We start from the raw sequence: 27,476 nt of genomic DNA on the forward strand, positions 1-27,476 counted from the left end.
GTAGCTTACCCCTGTCACTCTGGGGAGAAAGAGAAGCATGACATTAGGAAATTTAGGTCTCAAAAAGAACAAGAATGAGATGAATGGACAAGTGATTAGTCCTGAGAGACGTTTTGCTTTACCAGTTTAAGAGGTTAGAGAAGCTGTTTAATGACTTTTTGGCATTTTGACTTCTGTAACCTTTTTACAGAAATGAGCATTTACCAACACCTTTTCAGTCTAAATAGAACAAAAATGCAGTCAACTTCTCTAAGTCTTCTCATACAGTTTAACCACTCCATCCTCAAGCCAGCATGAGAAGAATGTTCTTTAGTTAACTGACTTTGCTGAAGAATTTTCAAATTTAGATTTTGTGAGAAGGTAAAAACCTTGGAGGAACAGAGGAGTGCACAAAAGGTTAACTTCAGAGCTCAGAGCTACTTCAGATTTGCAAATGGCATTGTCATTCTTGCAGAAGCCCTGGAGAGACAGGGAAAGAGTAATTAGGGAGAAGTTCATAATAGGTGAGGAATAATTAGGAACTGCTGAGAAATAGCTGACGAGGACATCTCAGAGGATGCCTGGGAAAAAGAGCACTGCAGCTCATATCCACATAAATGAGGTACACCTGTGATCAGAGGTTGGAGTCTAGATATTGGGTCTCTTTTTGCATCCATCAGTACTCCTCAACTCATCCACCCTTCCTTGTTCCTGAACCCCATTACCTCCTTGTCTGCTGAACTATTGTTACCTTTCTGGTTATAGTAGTACCTAAACCTCTTCATCCCAGATGGAAGAGATGAGAGATGAGAGGCAGCTGGACCCACATGTCAGCAGAACATTAATGTTGTCCTGGTATAAACATTTTAAAGTTTGACTCTAAATGCTGCTTTGTTTGGGGGCTGGTCATGAAAAGACATGATTTCCTCACATATGCTCTTGATCTGATATGACACTGTAGGGAAAATGATGAAGCCCCAGCACTCTTCTCTGTAAATCAAGAGAGAAATAATGTAGTCAGTCAATATGGTAAAAGATAATATGAACACAGGTAAAGTAGTAGTTAGTTAGAAGATGATCTCTGAGCAGTAGTATTGGAGTGAAATTCTAGAGAGTCTAGAGGCGGTAGGTTGGCATATCTGAGTGTTTGAAGCACGTACTTCCAGACAGAATTACTACTTCTAGGTGGGATCCTATGACTGTAGTGAAATCTGGAGCCATTTTTAGTTCCTCAAAGCAGAACTTGTACCATGGTGTCAGTATAAGTGAACCCAGGAAATCCAAGGGTCAGTTTGTTGCAGTGATGACACGTGGGTGGGTGGGTTCATGGAGTGATACAGCTGGGCTGAGGACTGGCTGACTGTGCTCTGGGCTTTTGTGCTGGATACCTGCTTTGGCTTTGTCTCAAGGGCTGAATACCAGTCGGGTTTGAACACATTATGGGTGTTCTTGGAGCAGCCCATTAGGCTTTGCTTTCAGTAAAAACAAACAGATCCTATTCACGCCCTTCACAGAGAAGCATGGTTCAGTGGGGATGGGCAGGAGAGGTCCTTCAAAAGTGCACTCCTGATCCCAGATAAGCACTACAGCAGACGTGTCTGTGCCTCTGGTGCTCCTCTGTAAAAGGGAGAGAAGGTCTTTTCTGCTTTCTGGTAATTAAAATAGGATAAAGCATTCTTAGGGAAGAAGGGAAATAAGAGGAAAAAGGTGAGGGATTTATTTTTATTTTTATCAATGGGAAGAAAACTGCTTTTCTTCTAGACAACAACACAAAGAAAGTATCTGTACCTGCCTATCCTTATGATAGATGATCCTTCTATTTTCATTATACTTTTATGAGGTGAACCTATTAAATTGTGAAAATAAAGCCAAGCAAATCCACCATATCAAATAAAATGCACCAATGCTTTTCTACTATCAAAATGAAAAAGTTTTTCTCCATGAGGCTACCTTGCTTTTCAAATTAAATGTCAAGTATCATGTCTCCCCCAGAGATCTGAGCTACAGAGCAAAGTTCAGGTTAGTCAACTACAGACTTGTGTTTACCTTAATGCTTATTACATATCAAATTACTGTGCTGTGACATGAATAAATATTGGGTTTTAAAGTTATTCCATTCAGAGTTTTGCTGGAAGAAATTTGACTGCTTTAGTGCAGTTATTTGGCAGGCCAAAAATGTCATGTATTTTAAGGACACATTCAACTGAAAATATGACTGTCCTCAAAGGATAATATTTCTCATGCCTAGTTAATCAGCACCTTTGTTGTTGAGGTGCTGCATATAGGATCCTTTGATCCAAACTGCAGTTCCAGTCACAGCACTGTTACAAGGTAAATAGGTGCTGGATTCCTTTTATGAGCAGAGGAATTGTAGCACAAGGATGGATGTTTCCAGCAACAACCTGATGCCCCTCTTGGAAAGAGGAGACTGCTCTGCTTGTGCCCAGTATGATGAGGATGTCTGATCCCCTGTGTTTGTCTCCTATTTTCAAAGCACAGATTTCAAAGGCAAAGGGCCACGTGTCTCAGAGTGAATTGTGTGTCCCACACACTGAGGAGGGGTTGGCCTTGGCCCAGAGCTAGCCATTGTCATGGCCACAGCCATTGGTGGAGGGTGGAGAGGTCCCCACTATGGGTGTGCAATCAAGAATTGTGAGTGGACATCATAATAAAGAACCCACAATCTTTTTCTCCTCTTGAGAAAACTGTACTATTGTATCTCTGCTGCTAATTCACAAATTACAGTTTAATAATTAGACCATCTTAGCTTTTTAGGCTCTGCTAGACTTTTCTCTCCATTCCTGGACTCGTTCTACTAAGTGTTGGCCTGTGGATCAGATTTTATGCTGAAATCAGTATGCCTTTTTTTTTTTTTTTTTTTTTTTGGTGGGAGTGCAATGTAGAAAAAATAGCTTTTGCTATTTTCCTAAATTCCTTATAGTCCACAGCTTGGTTTGATTAAGGTCTCCAGCAAACCAAAGTAGATGTGGGTACAGACTGAGACAGTGTTACTTGTCAAAGGTCACTTAGAACTGTGAGTAAATATGAGAAAACTGGTGTTTGCCTGCTGCTCAGACTGACAAATCCTGATCAGCTGTTTCAGGTGGCCTGGGCTATTTACACTGATACAACCTCTTTCAGGGTGAGGATCTCATGGGACTTAAACGGGCCTTGGGTGATTAACTTTTGATTTATATAAAACCAGCTCTAAATTTGCACCTGAAAAAGACTGCTTTAATTCTGTTACCTAATATTAAATTTTAAAACTTAATGTCAGGGGGTCATGGTTGTTTGGTAATACAGCCTTGGATAAAAGTAGTGTGACATTATTCCAACAATATTAATCTTAATGAGATGTGCAATCTTGCCATGTGTGTATCAAGGACACCGTATTCATACGTTACCTTTATTATGCCAGTTAATGCAATTAGTGTAGTGTTGCTAATGTAGTTAAAAGTTTTATCACTAGCCATATAAGCTCCAATAGGATAAATATAAAGGGTTATTAATGCAGTAATTTATTATTAACAAGTAGAGAAGCAGCAGAGCAATAAACTTTGCTGTCCTGCTTTAATGCCTTTATATGTCATCACATTTTGGTTTTCATAGCATGACTGTCATTCCTTACACTGCTGCTGCTGGATTTTCTCTAATAGTATTTAAAAAGGACTTGGCACCCATTTGAAGATCTTAGTGTCCCCCTGTCAGTTTTGTGGTGCATAATTTTTCTTTCACTTTTTCTCTTCCCTTTTGACAGCTTGCAGCAGGTCTGACTCTTATCTGATCAGGATTCCTGTCTGTGAGAATGATCTTTAAATACCTTCAGTTCAAGGACACTGTAGAGTATCTCTTTCAACTAATATAAGGTACCAAAATAGTGAAATTTAATGAGATAGAACACCAAATTGATTGTCTCAGAAAGAGTACCTGAGAGGGTAGTTAAGATGATGTGTCAATCACTTTATCTTAACAGCTTGTACCATCATCATGTGACATTTCTACAGAATGACATGAACTGCTTGGAGTTAAAGGACTCATATTTGCACCTTTGATTTAACTAGCAGACAAAAATCATTAAAGGGCAAGGACTGCTTTGCTTAGTGGAGGGGACACAGCTTGTGCGGTTTTTAAGCAATTTAAAAAATATTGACATTCTAGTTTAAGGACACCTTTTAGCTGTCTTTACTTTTATTTTTCCATCACAAGTGTTACAGTTTTGAGGACAGCCTGAACATGTTTTGGTTCTAATGGGTCATTTGATGCCTGGGAGGCAGACAGCTATTCACAGAATGGCTATGAAGAGGCAATAAGCTGAAGTCCATGGCATAAGCTGAAACTCATGTTTCATGATTCAACATGAGTTGTGATCCAGGTAAAAATCTGATTAGATAAGGTGTATCTTTAGATGTTTTGTGGACTTTCTTCTTCCAGCAACAATGGCATGGGTTGCATGTACAATGCATATGTGAGGAAGTGCAATGCAATATGTGAGGTGTGCAGAGCTATTGTCTTATCACAGACAATTTGTGCTTCAAACAGGGATATGCAGATAAGTAGTTCTTAGCAAGGAGTTTTAAGCCTTTGATTTTTCTTTTCACTCCTTAGCTATCCAGAATTCACATTTTGTGTAAAATCTGAAGTATAAGCAGTATGTAGGTTCTGCTTGTGTGGATAAACAATCTGAAAGAGATGGGAAAGGAATTAGGAGGAGATTATTTACTTTACACACTGCTGCATTGGGTACTATACTGGGGATTAAGAAGAAGCTTCTAACATTTAGGGACAGCATGCAAAGAGACATAACTGTGAACACAAAAACACCAAGCTAGTTTGTCTGGAAGCAGTAGAAAGAAGAATAAAATTAGCAAACTGTGTAAAACTGGAATCAGAGTAAGGCTTTAAGAGTGAAGAGGTTCTTGAATGATACGTAAATTAGGGGAAAACCCTTCTGGTTGACTTTAAGGCTCACTTTGTGGTATTCTATGAAACAGGTCATGTCATCTGGATCCACTTTCTTGGACTTGGTAAGCCAGTTGGTCTTCAGTCTTATATTTTTAATAACTTTGAATAATAAGTTAACAAGAACAATGCCTAGCAGAGTTTTTGGGATTGGGTTGAAGGTGGTGAATCTTACACAAACCATACACAATCTGTTCTTATGAGGATATTAATTTTAGAATATACTAGTTATTCTGTATTGTGATTTTGCTGAAAATTTGTCAAAGATTAGTTTAGGCACTTTCTATGCTGTCTACAAATGGCAGTATAGGACTGAGTTGTTGGAGAGCCCTCCATTCAGAAGGATCCCAAAACATCTCTGTGCTGCTGTGCCTAATGAGAATCACAGGCTTGTCAGCCCTTCCAGTGAAACAGAGCTGTCAGACTCTCAGATGTAACCAAAGAGAGAGGAAGAGAGAGCAAGAGCTACCCAATGACATTTAAAATTCCTTTTAAGTATGCATACATAGTAAAATGCCAGCAATGGGGTTAGACAAGTTCGTAACAAGCCTCACAAATGGGTTACTCTAAATGAGAAGGTAGACGTCTCAATAATAAAACCCACACACCTGTTTCCTCAAAATTCAACTTTTTAATTGAATTTTCTGCTCTTTTTTGTTCCTCTTTGAATCTCTTTCTTCATCTCTCAGTTGTAGTTGTGCCCCCAATCTCAATCTTAGCCATCTGTTCCATTTCTAAGATTAACATCTTCTATCATATACTGTACTATACCCTGAGAAAAAGAGAAGAGAGATGATGACTTCCTCCTGGGAAGAAACCTTATATTTCACAAAAGGTTCAGCTGCCACTTTAAAACAACACCTTCCCACACACAAATATGCACCTGCCACATTAGAATATTATTAATAATGCAGCCTTCTTGTCTTTGACAAGCTAAACAAAATTACCCAAAAAATGTGAAAAGGTCTAAGAAAGGTGAGAGCAAGTCAATGTTTCTTTTCAAAATGATAACACCCAAACTGATCCACAATAAAAAGTAATTACATTTTAAATGAACTGTTCTAACTTAACTCCTTGTATACATTGCACATTTCTATTCTTTTCCAGTTACACAGGTGTCTGTTAAAGCTTTGTGAAGTTTACAGAGTTGTGTTGACTCCTCTTAGTCTCAGTCTAGAATTACAAATCCCTCTTCCTTCCATTTTGTGTTGTTATGGTCCCTCACTAGCTAATAGTCTTTATCCAACCTCCACCACTCTTACTGTAATCCCAAATTCCCTGGGAATTTGTGGGTCAGAGGAAGAGAGCACAGTGGTACCACTTAATTTTGCCTGTAACTGCTGTTTCAAGCTGAGCTAGAGAATCAGCACTCCCTGTGAAAAAGAGTGGTAGTGCAAAGAAAGGAATAGACTCAAGGTTTAGGGTTGATCCTAATAAGTTAAGGAAGAGAGTTGTGGGAAAGTGTTAAAATCTGATGAAAACTTGAAATCTGGTCTGGGAGATTTGGCTGGAATGATAAAATAGAAACTAGAAAAAAGTCAGGTAGTATAAGGAAGGAGTTCAGAAAGATGAGATGAAGATCAGGTTTGTTTGGAAGAATCAGGGAATCTGTAAGGAAACATGAAGTGTAATCCTGGCTGGGGCAATTTAAGGAAGAACAATAAGAGTAAAGGAATAACTGATACTAAAATGTCAAAGCCTCAAGTTTGCTTTATTCCAAATGATATCTGGATTGAAGCAAGCAAATGTGAAAGTCACTATTTGTCAGATTCAGATAGTTTTTTACTTGTGGAGACATTTCAGCATTAAACAGCCAGAACTGTGTAATGGAAGTTTGGAAGTTTTGATGCATCTGATTCAAAATAGGTCTCTTGGTTTTCTCTGTCTCAATTAATCTTTCTGCCTAATGTAGCTACTCTCAGTTTATGCCACTCAGGGACACAGGTGTTTCTCTAATCCTTCAAATATAATCCAGTGCATGGGACTGAGTCAGGCATTGGGTTTCCATTAACAAGGAAGGATTTTGAAATCTGGATTTTGTGGAGACTAGGACCATAGAGACCCATAAGGGTTGAAGCTTTGAGTGTAGCCCTTAGCAGCTGTTCTGCTCTAGTGCTTCTTTGTGTACTCTCTGGCTTAAAACAAGCTGTAGAAAACCACATTCATGGCCAGCTTGTAACTGAAGTCATGAGCTGGGTAGCAGAGTTCCCTGCACATTCAGTGCTAAGATGTAGACAAAAGGCAGTTCAGACAAGCTGAGTCTTCCTCTGAAGTTTCTGTCTCTTGATTAGAGAAGACTTTTAATGTGGGGTTCCTAAATCAAGTGCCAGTAGTTAAATAGACTCTTTGCTGTAGGCTGTAATAATGCCTTTGGCACTGGGAAGTGGCACACAGCAATTTGCTGACTTCAGTCCTTCGAGGCAACAGGAAAGGCAAACAGAAAAACTGCTTCACATTCTCAGTCTGCTTCAGTTCAAAATGGCTTGTATTTGAAGATGTCATAGATGTTTGAAATCAGGATTTGGGTTTTGAAGACATCAGGTGTTTTGAAAGGTGTTGCCTAAAACCTAAGCTATATCCAGCTTTTAACATCTTTTCACTGATTCTGCCTCACTGTTGGAGTAAAAGACAATGTGCTGCCTCCATGAATATTATATTTAATAAGGTTCAATGTAAATACATGATTTTAAACATTTCCTCCTGGAACACAAAGTTTCCTCTGTGAGCTACAAAGTTACATTGACACTCTTTCTGTGGGAAAGTAGTTATTCCTCTCCTTATTGCAGGTACCCCATGGCTTTACCTACCTTACAGAGACATCTAGAGCTGAGTAACTATTGATTTGAGCAGCAGACTTGGGACAATGGAATACAGATGTGTCCTGGATCCTATAGTAGTTCTAGCAACTAGATAAATGTTATCTATATGGACAAAAGGAATATAATCATCTACCAAATTTGATAAAATACATGGAATATATTTTCACAACTAATTCCTACACCAGAAATATTTTAAGTGTCTTCAAGGCTCTGGAAATTGGTGTTACAATTAGCTAAATGAAGTTACGAGTAATTTTGTGACCTAACCCTGTAAGATTTTATTGGAAAGTTTTGTGTGTGAAAAGAAAGTCCCTCTGGAATGCAAAAATAACTCACTGATTATTGAACAGAATCATCAGGATTACAGTAATATTTTAAAGAAAAAAGGCATCTTTAAAAGTTCCCATCACATGGATGGCCATGAACCAATGAGAGTGAAATTCAGGGATTTGGCATGTGTTTCCCAGAAAATGATCTTCAGTTTCATTACAGCATCTATCAGTCTTCTTGTGGTCAGACTGAAAAGATGCTCTTTCATTCCTTTTCACTTCTTGATTTGAGGTTCTTTTCCCAATTGTTTGGTCCTGGCGAGCCCAAGGTTCCATAATACAATAATTACAGTCTAAAAATTGTCTTCAGAATATGTACAAGTTTTTTTTTTGTTAGTAGCTCTTGAAAACAATGCCCCTATATTTGAAAATATTACCACAGTCCCAGAAATGTAAAAAAGCTAATGAGACACAGAAAAGAACAAGTCTGATTAATACAGAAAATTATGGTAAGAAAATGTGGAAGATTTACGGGGCTTGATGACGAACTCCTGCAGGTCATACCTGGTCATTTCCTATTCCAAATATGTTATTATTCTAGACATGTTTTTATTGCAGTCCTGTCTTAAGATGACATGTTCACACTCTTACTATGTGTTTGCTTAAATATTAAATATCTTATAGAAGGACTTCTACAAAAATTAAGCCTCAGCTTTTGATAACTGGTTACAGATACTGGTATATCAGAGATACAAACAGTAGGTAACAATACATTGTATCCAAACAAAGTTATTTGATCTTTCTTTTGAGGAAATATTAGCACATATAGAAATATTTTCTTGAAAATTGCTGTTTATAGAGTATTGTCTGACCCTAAAGAGACACACTTTGCACCAAGAAGTATCTTAGAGTGAAACAAAATGTCTTAGTGCTAAATAGAACAGTATCCCTTTATATAAAGGGAAAAATACCTAGTATTTGAGTACACATGGTTTCTTAAGGGGAATAGTTACGTTGACTGAGGACGTGAGTTAACTTCAGAACAACAGAGCTATCCCATGGGCAGGACCAACAGCCCATCTAATCTGGGATTCTGTTCCAACAGGGCTGGTACCAGATGTTTAGAGAAGTGTTTAAGAACTAAGCATTACAATACTTTCCACCTTCCAGATATATTGTTCATGGACTTCCTGAGCTGGTGACTATTTTCAGACCATCTGCTTGCTGCACCCACTCTCCCTGAATTAGTCTAGGGCTTTTAAATGCATTAGTGCCTTTCGTCTGTGCCTCCACAGCATCCTGCGGTAATGAGCTTCACAGTTTTATTATGCATGATGTGAAAAAGTACTGTTGATGGAAAAAGGTATTTCCAGAGGGTGATTCATCCTTCCTGACTTAGCAGAGGATTAATTACCCTTTGAAGAGTCTCATCTTTCTGCATTGACATTAGAGCTTTAGTCGATTACTTCACACTAGACACGTACATTTTGGATAACTACAGATAGGGGAGAGTTATCCCAATTTTAGGGTCAGTTTAATTAAATGCAATAACCTCTTTCAGTTAAACACCCTCAGCATAATATTTTTTCTGTAGATTTTCATGATAGGAGATATCATAAAATTTTCCACAAAGATGTACTTGAATGAAAAATTGCTGCCTACCTTTGTAAGCCTGATGGCAGGGCTTTCCCTCTGCCAGTTTAAACTAATTAACTTCATGTGTAGATGAGGCCTAAAGGATCATTATAAGAAGAGGAACATTAGGTTTCATTATTTATCTTTTTTTATTGAAGGGCTTTGGCTAACACGTGTGGATGGTTAAATTATATGAACTATGCCTTGAAACGGATGAACAAATTCTTGCTGTTCTATCAGTCAGTGGTTACTAAACAAATAAGTTTTTAGAGAGACATACCCTCACTAGAATTTGGGAAATGAGCCGTATATCGTTTATCAAGTATATTAACAAAGGGGATGTTTTCCACATCCAAAAGATAAAAGTTTGTACTTTGGGAGATGACAATGCACTCAGCACTGATTATGTAGATGAAAGGTTTTTAAACAAAGTAAGATATAATGATTTCTCTTCACCTATTACCTCAACAGAGTAATTAAATCATGTAAAACTTATTTTTAATAGCCCATGGCATAGACTGAAGAAATTATTTTATAATGAATACATGTTTTAAACATTTGGGATAAGAAATCTAAATAAAATATGCATTTACACAATATTCTGAAACCTTTATAGCTCTGAAATAGTTCTTATTTGGCAAAAGCACAGGCAACTACTTGGCATTAACTAAGTTAGCTCCTGTAATTGTAATCAAGGGAAATCACCTCACTGGTACTCAATTTCTAACAATAAACCTCATAAAGCTTGTTAATGAAACTTGCCATTTCAATCTTGTTTTTTGGAAAACAGTTCTTTTCCCAAAGAAATTGTAAAGTTGTAGGAAAAAACCCCAAACCAAATCAAACACACTTTTCATTTAGACTTGACTCACTCTCTTGGCTTTCTGAAGAGGTGTCATAGAAACAGTGGCATTTTGCAGGTAGACCTGAAGCAGGATGAAATAAATGGTGTAGGTCTTTAATGCAAGCCCTGGGAGAGTTGGATTTCTTGCGCAGTGGCAGTTGTCTGCTGTCCTTGTGCAACTGAATGGTGAATGCTGCAGTCCAGATATGCCCAAGTCATTTCCCAACTATGATGGCCACTGGAAGAAGTAGGGCGCGCGTAGTAGTATGCCACAGCATATTGCTAGGGCAGATTACTGGTGGAACAGACAGATCCAGTAATAGTTTTGCATGACCTCTGGAGGAGGGTAAAACTGCACCTGAAAGTTAGTGTCTGGATGATTACCCTTACTGACTTTTTGCATAGGAGAGGAGCAAGACAGTGGGAGTGTGTTTTAAAGTGAATATTGGCCTGATAGAGATGTTGGAGTGCTTAAGGATTTGTACCTAAAAGTGTCTAGAAAGGCTGGATGGAAGATAAATATAGACCTGCAAAGCTAGGCCAAGATGGAGCCATTTCTAAGCAGAAACTTAATGGAATTTTATTTAGTAGAAACCTCACTAATTTAACCTTAGACAGTCTCCAAATTTAGGCAGTGAGTGAAGTGGATTTAATTTCAGTGTCAGTCATGATCCCAAGTTTCTCTGTGGCTTTAGCACTTATCAAAAATTCTTTAATGTTTTTATATTTCTTGTAAACAGTGGGACAGTGGTGGTTTCTTGACACACAATGATGCTTTAAAATGAAAAAATGATAGTTTAAAAAATATTGTGAAAATGGCAGGCACTGCTGTAAGCCAAACATATAGAATTAATTCTGAAATGGTGTCAATATTTGCTTCTGCACTGCCCAGCTATCATGATTTCCTACTTTCTTTTCCTGTTGGCAAGGTTAATCTATTTTTTTGGAGCCTGGGCTTTCTGAAAGTATATGCATGGGTCTTGGCATTCTCTGTACTGATGTGCCTCATGGAAGTGAGTAATAGTTATTTCATGGTAAGAGGAGAGTTCCATGAATCTCCAATGAACAGTATTCTATGTTTGCATAGAATGTTCTTGAAACAGTTCTGTTTGTACAATGGTGCTTCTGAGAGCAGCAATATAAATCAAAATCTCATTTTATGAATAAAGCATTTACCAATTAAAAGAACGTTGTTCAGAAAATTGCTGTTATAAACTATGATTTCTAGCACATCTGGATGAACTACTCTATAGGAAGATATTTGTGGAATTTTTATATCTTTTATGCTTTTTTTAAGTACAGTACATTCCATACATTTGCAGATATTTCAGTTTGAGGATGGTGTTTACCATCTACTTGTTCTGTACTACTTAATTATTCATAGTTTTGATTAAAAATTCTACCTGTGTGTATGCACTGTGTGACAGATAGGGAAATGCACATCTGACAAATGGTGGATGCTTATTGCTGTTGCCTGTTTAATTTTTAATTTTGGAATGAAAGTCAACAACATTCTGAGCTGTATCAGAATGTTACAGAATGTATCAGTCAGACCAAGGAAAGTGATCATCACTCAGTGCTTATTAGAAAACATGTGAAGTTTTGGGTCCAGTGTTAGGTCTGTCTGCACAAGAAATTGGTTGGACTTGTATGATGACCACCAAAATGATGAGGGCTTGCAGCACTTTCCCTGTGAGGAAAGGCTGTGGGCACGGGTCTTGTTCAGCTTAGTGAAGAGATGGCTTTGGAGGGGCCTAACAGCAGCCTGGTCATACCTGGAGAAAACAATGCAGAAGGGAAATGAATACATAGTTGGTGGGATGGTAGGGAAGGATTTTAATGTCAGAGCAGATCCTCAGGTCTCAGGGCTAGGAGGCAGGCTATGCATAGTCTATGCATCTTTACAGACTGAACTGTCTTAAGTTTTGTTGTGTTTGCTTCCTAAGTCAGTGACTGTGATGTTCTGGGGTGAAGATTCATAAGGCACAACTTCAGGAAACTTCTGTGAATGTCCTACAGCACTGATGTATGACTGGATGGGCCAAACATTGCCCAGTCAAATTCTGTACTGGAAGAAATCCCACTGAAGAAATTCCAATGAAGTTAGATCAGCAGGAGGTTTGGTATTTCACAAGGGTGCTTGCTTGCTAGAGTGTTTGTGGAAGTGAAGAGAAAGGAGCTGAAGGTAAGACTCACTGTCAGTGCTTGGATGTGCTGTGTGGTGTATGGTCAAGTTCTGGGGAGCACTAAGTGCATTCTGCCAGGGCCAAAAATGCCAGGATCTCATTGACTTCTGATTATATTGTCTGAATTTAAAATGATGTATGTGCATGCCAGATGTTTGTACATGCCAGGCATGTGTAAACCACGCAATTTGTTTGTCTTGCTCTATCAGTATGCTGGTGACAATCCTCCATGTCCATTAATATTGATATATTCAGCTACTGACAAAGGGCTCTAAGCAGCCTGTGGGAACAGGATTGTGTTCCAGGGGTAGGTATCGTGGTTTCAGACTGAAGTGGCAGCAGCCTAAAGTGACTCGAATACCCAAAACACTTCTTGTCACAGATGGGACATCTGCCCTGTGAGGAAAGGCTTGGAGAGTTAGGGTTTTTCAGTCTAGAGTAGAGAAAGCTCCAGGGAGAGCTTATTCCAGCTTTTCAATACCTAAAAGGGAGCTTGAAAGAAAGGTGGGGATGGATGTTTTATCCTGTTGTGGTAGGATAAGGTAGATTCAGGCTAGATAGAAGGAAGAAGCTTTTTACAATGGGAGTGCAAAACTCTAGAGCAGATTGCCAAGAGTTGTGACCACCCCATCCCTGGAAATACTCAAGGACAAGTTCAATGGGGCTCTGACTCAGTGGGAGGTGGTCTAGTGGAAGGTGTTCCTGCCCACAGCAGGGGATTGGAACTAGATGATGTTGAAGGCTCCCTTCCCACCCAAACTATTCTATGGTATATTTGGCGTTAGTGTGTGACATGGAATCATCATCCCACAGGAGACACTGCAGTGCAGCACCAGACTGGGGAGGGGCAGGGGAAACTTCTCCAGGAGACTTCAGGCCATGGCTAAGGGAGCCTCTGCTCACTTCTGTCAGTTAAGGGATTGGGAAGGGAAGGATGTCTTCCATTCTGACTGGCCCAGCTTCTTATAGCTGCTGGCTGTTGCCTCCTAGGACTCAGGGCTCACCCTTCTGGAAGGTTCTGCCCACCCAGCAAACAGCTTTGTTACAGGATGAGATTAGAGAGTCCAAGCTGAGCAGTCCCAACCACACACTCAGCTACCATTAAAACTTCTGGGTTTTTTGCATCTGATCCTCCAATGAGAAATTAAATTCTGGGCATAGGGCTATGTAGCAAGTAAGAATATTTAAGTGTCACATACATAATAATAAGCCATAAAACCGCGATGCAAGAGCTTTTCAGAGTGGCCTTAAGGCCCAGCTCTTCAAGAGCAGCAAAGGTCTTTCTGCGTTCTTTTCTGTGTATCCATCTGTCATTTCTCCCTGAGTCTGTTCTCCTTCCTCAATGCCAAGCTGCTTTGGATAATTTGTCCCAATTAATTAGATCCCAGAGCTGTTTTCACAAGCCTGTATCATTCAATCCCCCTGCTGCTGACTACCTATTAAATGACATAATTTAGGATCCTGTAAGGGAAATCAAGCATTGATCTTACTTTTTGTCTATGACCATTGCACACCAAAGAGCTCATATTTACATGGGAGCCATCTGAAATGTTAATGCAAATAATTAACTCCAGTTTGCAGACTCCATTCAAATTGCTTACTGAACCCCACACCAATTCAAGAAATGAAACTGGAAGGTTTTTTTTTTTAAATTAATCTTTTTTTAGTACTGATTGAAACTGTGATTTACTCTTTTGTCTGTATTTCCCTTAATTTGAAGTATAACTAAAGGAGGTCTGTAAGTGCCAATCCTTTATCTGTAACACCAAACTTTTTTGCTATTTTTTTCCCTGTAATTCTTTAGGAGACTACATAACTTTTAACAAGGCTCCCCAACCTCCTCTTTATGCCCAATAACACCAGCTGTCTTCTCGTGTCTCTAATGAATGTGTCTTCCTCATCTCACTCCACCACCTCATCACTTTCATTGTGTTCCCCTCTTTGACAGGTGGTCTTGTGGGTATAACGACATCATTAAATAGCTCTAAAGCTGCTAGTAAGGAAATAGTTATTGAGTGAATCAGAATACCTTCACTGCTGTAGCTGAATGGACAACTTACAGTGTTTGCTAAATTTGACTGTTTCTCCTCTGCTTGATGTCATCCGTCAGGCTCATAGGTCAGGACAGAGTTTTGTTTCCTATAGAAAGAGGTTTAGGTCCACCTGAAATATTTGGGGCTCCCTCTCCACCTCCCTCACTGCTGCTGTGGGTAACAGAAGGTTTCCAGGTATCCATTTTGGATAAACACAAGTAGGGCATGCACAGTACCCTGGAGCACCTACTGTGGCATTATGAGCCTGTGTTCATGTGACTGAGTCAAGCAGTGAAAATGAAAACCCAGGTCATAATTCAGTCATCCTTCAGGAATTTATCAGGAGAAAGAGGAGGAAAAATGAAGACAATCCAAGGAACACAGAAATCTGTACAGACCAAGGTATTTATTTCTCTGCAGGACTCTGAAGTGTGCTTGCACAAAGCATACAAAGGATTCTCCTGGACTGTTATTTTCATTGTGCAGATTTAGTTTGGGAGAGAAAAAGCGAATCTTAAGATGCCTGGTTAAAGAAAAGGTCAGGAATACTTCAGCCTAGAATGGTACTTAAGCCTGCCCTATTTAATTGAAAAATTTTAATGGTAGTGAATAAAGTGCAAAAATCAGCCAGTGATGTGGGAGCTCTCTTAGCAAAAAAATATCCCTGATGCAGCGTTTGTCTAAGATGAGCCCTGACACTCAAAAAAGAGACAGAAGGAACCTTTAGCACTAATTTGAAAGCCTGATTAACTGCTCTTAACAATGATTGTGACCTAAAAGGCCAAGCCCAAGTATGCAGAGGGCACAGTCCCATCCTTTTCTCCCATTACCTAATGGCAGAAGTACTGCTCTCATCTCTGGGCAGCTGAGGAAGTGTCAAATTAGAAGTCCACCACAGGAAACAAAATCGCCACCACAACTGATCCCTGGGTGAAGACTGGTCTGCTTAGATTAGAGTTTTGTTCAATTTGTAGTCAAACAGCAGCAGACAGGCCACTGACATCCTGAGGTTTTGCTGTGGATGTTACTGCTGGGCATGATCCACTGGTGGCTGCTGAATAATGTTTGACATTTCCATTTTGCAGTTCACAGAGCTATGACACCTTGTGTCAATGTGAATAAACCTGTCACAGTCTGATACTGTATTTGAGGCAGTAGATTGAAAATTGATTGTGTGACTTATCTGAATATAAATGGCGTATTTATTTTACCCTGAACCATGGACTTGCAATTAGTCAATACAATTCATAAAATATGGGTTAGGTAAATTAACACTTGCCTATTGTAAATTACAACTGAGAATAATTTGTGGTGGCCAGAAAGTCGAAAATGCAGTTAATTTTGAAATAGATTTGATGCATTGCATTATTTAACCATTCCCTGAATAATTTCAAGCCATGAATTTAGTTACAACACGAAGTATTGCTGACATGCTGAAGAAATTTGCTTAGAAAGATAGCCTTTCTCTTCCATATATTGATACTTTTTTGCATGTATGTTTTAATTGACCAGTTCTGAAATAAACTTATTCGGTTTTGCCCTGTCCAATCAGCCTTACATTTATTCTTTCAGTGAGATGTATACCCTCCATAAATTTCTGGTATCTTTATCCATGCTACTTGGCTTCTTCCCTTATGAGTTAGAGTATAATGTATTATGCATAATCTAGGTTAATGTTGGCTTGCATTTCTCCTACCAGGATAAGTTATACTTGAAATGTAAGGAAATTGTGGCTTCTGGGAGAAAGGACTTCACACTTTGGCTACAGACTACATGGAAGGTATTTGAAGCCCCACTCTGCCTGCTTTAAATCTGCACCTGAACCTTCCTCTTGGCTGACTGCCTTGTCCCTGGACTATCGGACATAAATGGAGATACTGCATGGTCTCCAAAATTGGTCAACAGCTCTTGCCAGTGGAGGAGTGTAGAAACTGGGTATAGTGCAGGGCTCTCTCTTCAGTGCATGTCTCAGTTTTCAGTAATATTCAGTGAAGATGCTTCCTTAGCCAGTGGTGTTTCTCCTGTGTTTATGAATGGCTTTTCTCCTTATTTTAGGATGTTTCCACTGTTCTTCCTGATATTTACTGTAAATTAAATCTCAGCCCTGAGTGGCCATTTAGAAATTTTCACTGAATTCCTGTTTTTTTGGTGAAGTGCTTCTGTGTTTGTAAATTGGAATTTCTGAGTGACAATCTACTGCTGAAAAACTCCCAAGACCAGCTCCAGTACAGAAAACATGGAGTATGTGTGGAAACAGGATACGGGTGGATGTGAATTTCTCAGTGGATAGTGTGTCAGAGGCAAGGGCCAAACTTCAGAAGTTACATTCCACTGCCAAAAAAATTGATATGATAATGATGTTCTACAGACTTTTTCTAAGTCTATACTTCAAGCAGGTACTTAGGTGTTGAAGTCAACACAGGTGAGTGAGAGGGTATTCAGCCTAAATCAAGTTCAGTTCAACCACTATAAATATGAGGAGAGGACAGGATAAGGCTGACTGTAATTTGTACAACCAAACCATGGAACTGCAGTTTCTTGGGGTGAACATCAATGAATGTGTGATATGGTTTTGTCTTTCAGGGAATGCAGAAGTGTGGAATTTTAAAGCAGATTCATGCCAAGCCTACACTGGGCAAACAGTGTCCAACATAGGTGAATTTTTTCATTTCTTCTCAGAACCAACTTCTTTTAAAATAAAGGGTGAAAAAGTAAAATGCTTTTGTGATTATATATATCTCAACCACATAATAGTTCCTCTATGGAAAGCTTGAAGAATACGGAATTACTCTTTGCTAAGAGATTATAATGTCTATCTTATTTCTTAGGTCATATGGAAAGTTTTATGTGGAATAATGAGTATTCCTCTGTCTGTAATAGCAAATAAGGGAATGTAAGGTGATTAACTTCTGGTATTCTTGAGTTGTTGGTGTTTTCAGCAATACTTTCTCACTTGTTTGAAAGTGCCTGGGTCTCAAACAAGTCCATGCTCAGATATTAAAATATTTATTTGCTTTAAAAGGAACCAAAAATGTCAATGACTTCCTTTCTTGTCCTAGGAACATGTATACATACATGTTTTTCCATCTTTATAGTGTTTAAAGTATGTTCCCAGCTTGGTGGTGCTCGTGGAGAAATACTGCTGGAAATCATGCATATGGCACATTGCCCAGCCAGTGTGGTGCAGATGTATAAGGAGGAGTCCTCCAGGACTACTGAAAGGTGCTTTTTGCTGTCCTGTGAAGAAGATTAAACCTGCTTTTACTGGCTCCCTTGGACAGTATGGGAGTTTCCTTGGGATGATGAAGGTGCTCAGCAGAGGTACTGAATGAAGCCAAGTGGGATGATTCTGTCTTGTGTCTCATTGCCTCACCTGTCACTGCTCTCTTGGTGTTTTCTCTCTGTTCCTCCTTTCCTGGAGATTTTACAGAGCAGAGCAGAAAACATTTCTGAAGATTTCATCCCTGCTCATCTTTATTAACTATGGTGTCAAGTCCTGCCTGGGGTCAAGGAGCAGTGTTGTGACAAAAAGACAGGCTGGAAACCTAGGATCAGTCTGGGAGCTTTGGTGTGGAAGCATTATTCACTTCCAGGTTGTGGAAATCTCCCCACCAAGGACTTCCTTTGACTCAAAATAAAATGTACCTGTTTCTGGTAGTTGAATGCTGTATTTAATTTCATTCTTCTGATTGACATAAATTCTTGAAATAAAACTATCTTGAAACAAGATGTCTTAAGGTTACATTTATGAATTGTTAAACCACATTCTAAACAAATAAATCACACTATTTTAAAAAGTGTTACAGAAATAAAGTTCATATTTTCTGGAGTAAGGTTTTGAAATTGTTTTGTGCCTAGGAAACTGAGTTTTAAAAAATTAATTTACTGTTTTTTGAAAAATACTGATAGGAAAACCCTCTGTCTGTCTCAGTGAAAGGAAAGTAATGCTGCTCCGGCTCCAAGTGAGCTGTATCCTGTGTATTGAAAGTAATGGTATTTTCCTCAGCTTGTAAGTTACTCCACATAAAATAGGCAGAACATTCCTAGTTAAAGAAGTAAAGTAATGCCTTCTGTAGAGGGCAGTGTGAAATGAGGGATGGCATTTTAGGTGCCAAAGACTAATAAATTTCCACTCCCCTTCTCTCTCTTTCTTTCTCCCTCCTTCTCTTTGTATTTGAAGACCAATGCATCTAGTGTTCCCCTTTACAGCTTAAAACGTGAGACATGAGTTTTTAGCTCCTTTCCCAGGGAGGCAAGAATTCGCAGGCTTTTATGTTTTACAGCTCTCTGGCGGAGGTTCAGGTTAAAACACACATAAAGCACAGGTCAGCCACCAAGTAGACAGCCGTAGCTATAACTCCAGAGTGCATTTTGTCTTCAAGATGCATCTAATATTAGTGATTGAGTTTGTGTCAGGAGGGAGCTTTTGAAGAAAACCACCTGTGCATCCCTTTTACTGTACTTTTATTCACAGAGCAGAGTAGACTGGAAGCGCGCAAATTGGATTTCTTTGGCATGGAAGTGACCACAAGATGTGCTCTAGGATTGCCTCAAATGCACTCCAACTGTTAATGGACCTTCAGTTCACAGGAGCAAATTAGAGCTGGGCTGATGTAAGTCTCCCTGACAACTCATGTGTGAGAGATGGTCCTTACCAACAGCTGTGTCTCTCCAGATATCTATCCTTGGATCACTCACTGTTGTAGACTTTTTTTTTCCTGTGCAGGAGGAGGAAATGGGTAGGCTAATAGCTTATTTTACTATTCACTTTTTCACATGTGCCCAGTGATCTGGCAGTCTGGCTCTTACTCATGACAATCTGGCTCTTCCTCCCCAGCTTCCAGCTCCAGTTGCGGTCCTTAGGCAGCTCCCTGCACAGAGCTGGCTTGAGTGATAGCTCAGATTTATAATTCTATCAGGCAAATAGAGCAGCTGTGACCACATCTGACTGAGGCATACATGAGGGAGAGCAGATAATGCTCTAGTCATGGATGATGGCATGGGAACACAGACCTGACTCCCTGTTAAAATCTCCCTTAGGGAAAGGCTCAAGGAGCTCATTCAATTTCATACCTGATTTCTGTCCTTGCCAGAGGGCAGATAAATGCACCAAGGAAGAGAACAAAGCACTCACAGATGGTCATGTATTTTATTCACCACTAAAGCTGCCTGCCTTGATGGGAGGTGGGCTGGCTCCACCTAGGGATTTCTTTGATGCCTGCTCAGGGGTTAGTGCAGAATTTCCCTGCCTATGCAAAACTTCCACAAGAACCTTACCAGAGAAAGTTTCACAGAGCTTTGTGTTCCAACACCTTTTATTTCTGCTTTTGACTGTAGTCTGAGATAACATTGAACTATACAGCCAGCAAGGTGGATCTCATATCATGCCTTGTGGAAACATGCACTGCAGGCAGAGGGCTGCTCCTCCTGAAATTTGTAGCCCAGGTGTGCCCTCCACTTAGATCTTGAATCCTTAGATCTTCAATTTGTTTCTTTTACACAACCTCCTGATCCAGATTATCCTCCAGAGTATGCAATAGAACAGCATATTTTCTGGATTTGTTTCCAAGGAGAATGATTCTCACGTGATAGAACAAAAAAATCCTTCTTTTCTGATAGCTGCTCCTAATCATAATATTATGGGCATTTTTAGAAATAATCAGTTGTTTGCAGATGACAAACCTGGAACTCTGTAGTGATGTCCCATTGCTGACTTCTGAAGTATTTTTGATCTTAAAAAGTATTAGATGATTCAAAGAAGCAATTTTGAAGGACAAAAGAATAAATTTAAAGTTTCTTTTCTGGCTTTTAAAAGAACACAACCTACTGGTAATTCCAGGAGAATTACCCAGGAAAATGGCAAATGAAAGTGTAGGAATTTTCATTTTCTTACCTAGCTATGTTATTCCTGCAATGGTAAAAGAGGTGGAGTTTCTGTTAATATTGAATGAGATGATATGCTCAGCAAAAAGTCAGAAGAACAGAGATATTATTTCAGGCAATCATAAACATTGTGGGTTAAATTGTTGGGAGAATTTATGAATATTTGTTTAGGAGACAAAATCTTCACTTAATATTGCAGCTTGTTCCCTTCAGCATTGGTTTCAACTAACATAAGAGGCCTCAAACTTCTATGACAGAGGTAATACAAATAGAATACATTTAGCAGTTTGGTTGTTCAGAAAGAAGATGGAATGATATACTTTGCCTATGTAACTTTATTTCACCTACTTTGGAAAATCCTGAAATCATTGTGGATTTCATTTTATTCAGTGCGAAATATATTTATTCACTATTTTGAGAGACCTCTATTTTCAAAAAGCTTCCTAACCCCTTCAGGTTTATAAACTTGGGGTAGTAAAGTGGATAAATAATCTGACATGTTTCTTTTCATACTGTGTATTTAATGTGTTCTGTAATATACACTGTTTTTTTCTTAAAGTTGCTATTTGTGAACAAGAAGAGTCTAAACCAAAATTCAACCACAGAATAGTTATTGAAGGGATCTTCAAAGGTCTTTTGCTACTCTTAATTTCAGAGGGACTGTTGTAGGAATTCAATAAAGGTTATATCCATGCTGTTAGGAAACTTCTCCTGAGGGTTTTTCCCAGCCTCAAAGCCAAGGAATGCAGAGTATCTCCTAAACCCTCTCTACAGCACAGGTTTTTAAAGAGACATTTGGTTGTATTTGCAGTGCACAGTACTTGATCCAAGTCTGCTTCAAGTCCAAAGCATGGCTCCAGTTGCATAGCTCTAAGAAATAGTTATCAAAAATTAATGCATTTTTCAGCTCAAAGAGCCTGAAATGCACTAATGCCTCTTTCATGGTGTCAAAACTTCTAGTTTTGTGGCAATTATGTCTCAGAGCATGTATTAGGAGGTTGTGTAGACACCCAGGGAGGCTTTCTGGGGAGCATTGCTCTACTCTGGTGTGGATCAACCCAAATTGTTTCATTTCATTCTATACTGCCTGAGAGTTTTCTGGAGTCAGAAGTGTTTGGAGTTATAGCCAGACTTGACTTGGGAAAAGCCTAGCCTACCTTTGAAAGGGTCTAGGAAAAAAATCAGGACATTTAAGTTGGATCTGAAGAGTCAGAAAAGCCAGAGATAACTGACAGTAGTAGCACTACCCAATAAAGGTTCCAAGTTTAGTCATTCTCAGCAGAGTTACATCTAAGCATGTGATTTCTGTGGTACTTCCAATTTTAAACTGATTCTTGAGGATACTGTGACCTCTTATCCTTTTCCTTCTCTATCTGTTAGTCTGACAGTTCCAAATGAGCCTCATTTGTCTTGGAATCTGATCAGGTGGTCAGTGTGAACTAAACCTGCCTTTCCCAAAACTTCAAATATACAGTCGATACAGGACCGGCAGCTGTAGTTTCTATCCTCTTATCTATTAGAATGTGTCCATTCAATCTGCAAATTGAAATACTAAAATATTGCCCAACATTCTGGACATTTTTAAATTGTTAAAATCCTTTTTTTCTTAAGCTTGTGTCTGGAAAGAATTAATTGTTCCACCCCTGAACATTTCCAGTTGACAGCACCTCCACTCATTTCCATTGAGAACTTTTATTTCTACCATTGTGTTATTTCCTATTTGCTTCTCACCACTAGCTCCCTTTGATTCAAATCCATGTATTTATGTAGAGTGGTGCTGGGGAGCTGAATGGCACTGAGAGTTGCTTGTACACCATGGAGCCCAGACACTTCTGCAGGCACAGTTATTGATCCTGCAGGGAAATGTCATGTCACTGAAATTCCAGCAGAGATCAATGTGTGAGCAGAACTGCAAAGAGCAGTGAGATGTGCAGCTTAATTTGTGTCTTCATGGTATTCTGAATGCAGCCAGATGGTTTACTGTGAGCAAGATAAATCATATAAACTTTTTGAACTGCCTTTAAGTGTTGGGCTTTATGCTGCTCTGCTGTAGGAGAAAATTTCTTCACTGACATAAACGCAAGAACATGATAAGTAATAATCTGAACGGGAGCTTTTATACGTTCACTCTTAATGCATTTTACAGCCAGAAGAGCTGCATTTGTGTGCTTTTTAATTTTTGGATACCCATGAAGAAAAGTGGCTTAGGCTTTAGAAACTTCTTAGTGCTTTTCTAAAGCACTGCACTCTTAATCTTAAACAAGAGATAATTTTCAGGGAACATATTTTTCTTGTCCTTCACCCCAATGCTTAGTGTTTGCAGCATGAAAAGAGAAAACAGAGACTGCTGTGCCTCTGCCTCCCAGTGAAATAAAATATTGCCATGCTAATTGTTGTCATCTTGGCATCTGAGTTAAGCCCACATGGTTTTCCCTTCATGCCTGTGGTCAGCCAGAGGCAAAGGTGCAAAGTTAGTTGGAATAAAGAGAAAATACACTGTTGAATTTTAAGTTGATTGATATATAGAATAGAAACTAACTGAGGTGACTGGTATTAAAGAATGGAGGTATTTATTAGAAAAATATCACCTTTGGTTGATTGGTAGAGTATAATTAGTAGAAAGGTATGGTCTGTCGGAGACTGGTGATGATGGAAAACTGTATGGCAAGATGGATGAAGAATATCCACTTGGGAGACTTATGTGCTTCCTAGACCAGAGATTACTGATAAAAGCCTAAGCAGTGGAGATCAGTTTGGAGAATGGGTTTCCAGAGACCCCAGAGAAGATCCTTCAATAGCTGGGAGAGAGAGGGGAGGAGAGAAGGTGGGAGGGGAGGCGAGGGGAGAGGAGAGGAACCACTATGTGCTTGAGGCAGAGAAGCTATACATGTGGACTCTGGGCTGGATTGGTGAGAGAGCACCCCCAAAAGTGTGATGTTCAGCCATCGTCTGGATACCCTCTGCTGCTCATCAGTCATACAGCATATAGAAGCAAGTCTTCTATGGCGTTACCATACTGATGGTGTACTATTAAAGTTCTCTCTATTATTAAGACATTGGAAAGAATAATTATCAATACATGTAGTACTGCTTTAACTAATCAAGCAAAGTGTAGCTCAATTTTCCTTTAAATATTTACATTCAACAATGTATGAATTGTCAACTGCTCAACCATCAGTCTCTCTGTGCAGATTGGTCTTAAATTTCCAGAGCCTTGTGTTTCGCCCTCTGAAATCTAGCTCTTCACAGGATTGCAGGATAGATAAGGGTGGCAGAAAGCTCTGGACGTTGTCCAAGCCCTCTCCTTGAACAGTGTCTGCTAGAGCTGGTTGTCCAGTGCAATGTCCACCTTGCTTTTGAATATCTGCAAGCACAGAAACTTCTTTTCCTGTATTCCACAGGTTGTGCTCTACCCAATCATCTCTTCTAGGAAAAGAGATCTCAGCTTAGCTAGCCATGCCTTCCAGGCTGCCTGTAGACTGTGGCAGACAGGATTGAACTAGTGACATTGAACCATGCTTTTTATTTATTTTTGAAACTATAAGTATGGGAACCTCCTCAAACAAGAAAGCTAAGGGGGAAAACAACCTCCTCACGCAAAAATACCATGCAGCTCCTTGCATTACACCCCAATTCCTGCTTTTAAGGAACATAAAATTAGGCTGTGCTCCAATCCAGAATTTACTCTTCACTGCTGGTTTAGGCACGGTCAAAGAGGTATCTCACTTGCATTTGCTGATTTGCAGTGTGGACATGAATGTGGGTAGTAACACTTGAGTGGTCATACTCCTCCCCTAGATACCTTCTGTACTAGAGATATGGGAATCCAATAGACCTGGATATCTGGTGAGCCAATGCCAACCGCCAGGCAGGAGGGGAATCAGTGTTGGATATTAGCTGTGGTCAGTGACAGCCTGAATGTCTTCCGTCTGCCCTACTTAAGTAAAAGAGAATTAGTAATGAGAGAGAGCCTCAATTATGTTTTCAGAATAAGTAAGAAGCTGAGATTATAAAAAGAAGAATTGAACAAGTAGATATAGTTTAGACATGCATTGAGAAAGGAAAATAAAAACTGTGATAAAAATAATTTCTCACTCTTTGCTCCTGAAATTTATATTCTCATCCCTGGCCATGTCTGGGAAGTCAGGTATCTCAGGAATCCAGCTCTGTATAAATGTTTTCCTTGTCTGGCAATCAAAAAACCCAAAAAGAAGTGAGATACAATGGTACAATCTGTAAAGCACAACCAGATGTGGGGAAAGTAAGTGGTGCAAATCTCTTAATACTTGTGAGAATACAGTAGGAGTGAATACTGAATAGAAGTGTCACATCTTAAAAAGATATTTTCTGAGGTTTCTGCTCAGCTTAATAATGGGTAGATCAGCACATTTTTACTTTGTAAGCTTTCAGTTTTACTTTTTGACTGAAGGCTAGAAACTTTTAAACATGCTACCAAGATTATTTTAGTGAAGTTTTCCTAATGATGGAGGGAAAATGGGTGTTACTTTTTGTGTCATTGTCCAAAACCAATGTAAGGACAGGCATCATGATCAGAAAGACTATTTTTGGTGACATACTAGTTTCTGCTATCTTTAGATTTGAAAAATGTTCTTTTTCTCATTAAATGTAACCTACTTGTACAACGCACTCATACTGTGATATATAATATCCTTTACTGAGGGAGAATGTGCATACAAATCTTCAAGGAAAGATAACAATTTTAGTCCAAACTCTTCTGTAAAGAAGAGAAAGGACAGGCATTCATTCAGTTTATCTAACAATCTTCCTTGCATTTATACTCTTTCTATAATGAGGAAATCAAGTTAACTTCATCTGTGAATCCTTTTCATATTTTTCAGGGAAGTGTCTGTGATGAGATGGCCATTAACACCTGTGGAAAGGTTTGTATAAGGATAGAACTCTTCACTCTTGAAGTTCATGGCACCTGCTTTCTTAAGCCCTCAAGCTACCTTGGCTGATTTTGTGTAGAATAAGTGGTGTAACAGCTCAGTTGAGGCAAAAGATATTGTTTGGCAACAAAAGCATCTGTAACAGGCAATATCAAACCAGCTTCTACTTTGAACATTGAATTAGATTATATAGAAGATGAGAAATTAGTGGGATATATTTAGAAGTCATGCAAGGTGGTCGAATCACTACAATGATTTTCAGAAGAAGAAGGTGAAAAAGTAATTTGACCTGCATTTACAGATATTTGTAGGTGTATTTAACTTATACTATTCATAGAAAATTGATCCTATTCCGCAGCTAATTAAAGTTGGAATGTTTTCCAAAGGATATTACTTTTTTTAAAGCAAGTGTATCAAATTAGTATTCATACAACATCCAGTGGTTCCTTCCAACCTAAATTAAGCTGTTTTTTAAAAATATATTTCCTGGCATAAAAAACCAATTCTTAAGCAGTCTTGGGTTTGTGTGCCAGTCTCAGCTAGACAAAATGGGTACTTCAGTGCAGTATCATTGCCATATTTTTAGATGGGGTTCCAAACAGTGGACTATTTTCTTCTCTGTGATTACTCTGGCTGTGCCCATGCCAGCTCCCATATGGTCTTCACAAGTTCTCTTTCTTCAAGTGTTGATGCTCTTGGTACAAGATCTGTCTCTGGAAGATTTCCTCATTCTAAATGTTTTGGTAATGGGTGTGTTATGAGCTTTTTGTGCTAAAGCGTCAGCCAAAATATTAGTTTCAATAAGTTTTTAAGCAGTAAATGTATTTTCCTTACTGAAGGTGTTGACTTAATTTAGGTCTTAATCAACAAGAATTATGACAATCAACCTGCTAGAATCAGTAATTTTATTTGATAGGAAATTAATTTAAACAGTGTATCATTTATCCTTCGTTTGAAAGTGAGCATCTCTTTTGTTCCCTTTTACTGAACTGGTAACTGATTTATACCAGGCTAATCCTTATTATTTCACTGAAGTTTTTCCTGACTAATATTGATGTAAATGAGACCAGGGCTCTCTTCTACCATCAATGACTGAACATAACCACCATTAATTGCTGTTTCATCAGGCAATTGATAACATATTCTTCAGCTAAGAATAGCTATGTCTCTTTGAACCACTTCTAATGCAATTATAAAAGGCAGAAGAGCTTTAAAAGTGGGTTTAAGTATATTTAAAAGTGATGGTGTTCTTTGAGTAGTACACATGGATGAGACATGAATGATAAGGCTTTGGAAACTAGAAATGTTAAGGCTTCTCACAGTGAATACAGGATTGTAAAAATTAAATTTTTTTTTCTGTTACATTGTCAGAAAAATGATTATACTTACAACAACTTTTTTAATGAGTCTGTATTAGAGAACACCAGTCATCTACAAAAATGTAACTTAAGTTCAAAGCACTTTTTCCTTTTTTACTTTAACATGAAAGTTGTGGTGTGAAAGTTTTAATTAAAGAGATGGGAGGTAAGATTCTACTGCTTTTTCAGTGTTTAATTTTTTTTTTTAATGTCCAGAGCTTACTGTGCATTGAATTAGGTTATTCTATCTTCTGTCAAGTTCACTTCAAGTTCCATTCATGAGGGTCATATTTGGGTCACCCAATCATTAGAGAGAAGGAGAAAAAAAATGGATTGAAATAGGAAGCATCAACTCCACAGATCTAAAATTTTCTAGAGAAATTAATACACAGTCTGACATGAAACTTCTTTTACATAATTTATACAAACTGATTCAACATCATGCTGGTAGTATCACTTTAAAAAAAGAATTACTTTCTCAATCTCATGTAAGTAATTTTGTTTTGAGAGGACATTCAACTAAAATCAATGGCACAGATCTATCACTTACTGTACCTTGGGACAGGACTTCAGTATGGAAGAAGGGATCCATATTCCAGTT

At 38.7% G+C, this 27,476-nt stretch overlaps 1 long non-coding RNA gene across 5 annotated transcripts in view; it reads left to right on the forward strand.

The window, feature by feature from the left end:
- Positions 1–27,476, forward strand: part of LOC135442288 (uncharacterized) — a 62,207-nt gene that overhangs the window by 29,499 nt on the left and 5,232 nt on the right. Inside the window, exons 3-7 of one of the 5 annotated variants that reach the window (XR_010438652.1) lie at positions 12,452–12,690; positions 15,057–15,126; positions 16,424–16,504; positions 17,308–17,379; positions 17,820–18,553. This is a non-coding gene — a long non-coding RNA (uncharacterized LOC135442288). Of the gene's footprint in view, positions 1–12,451; positions 12,691–15,056; positions 15,127–16,423; positions 16,505–17,307; positions 17,380–17,819; positions 18,554–19,198; positions 19,338–25,466; positions 25,509–27,476 lie in introns of those variants that run through there. The other 4 variants (XR_010438650.1, XR_010438651.1, XR_010438649.1 and 1 more) reach the window with 4 other exon arrangements.

This window comes from Zonotrichia leucophrys, chromosome 1 (assembly GCF_028769735.1).
Source record: "Zonotrichia leucophrys gambelii isolate GWCS_2022_RI chromosome 1, RI_Zleu_2.0, whole genome shotgun sequence".
Taxonomy (NCBI): domain Eukaryota; kingdom Metazoa; phylum Chordata; class Aves; order Passeriformes; family Passerellidae; genus Zonotrichia; species Zonotrichia leucophrys.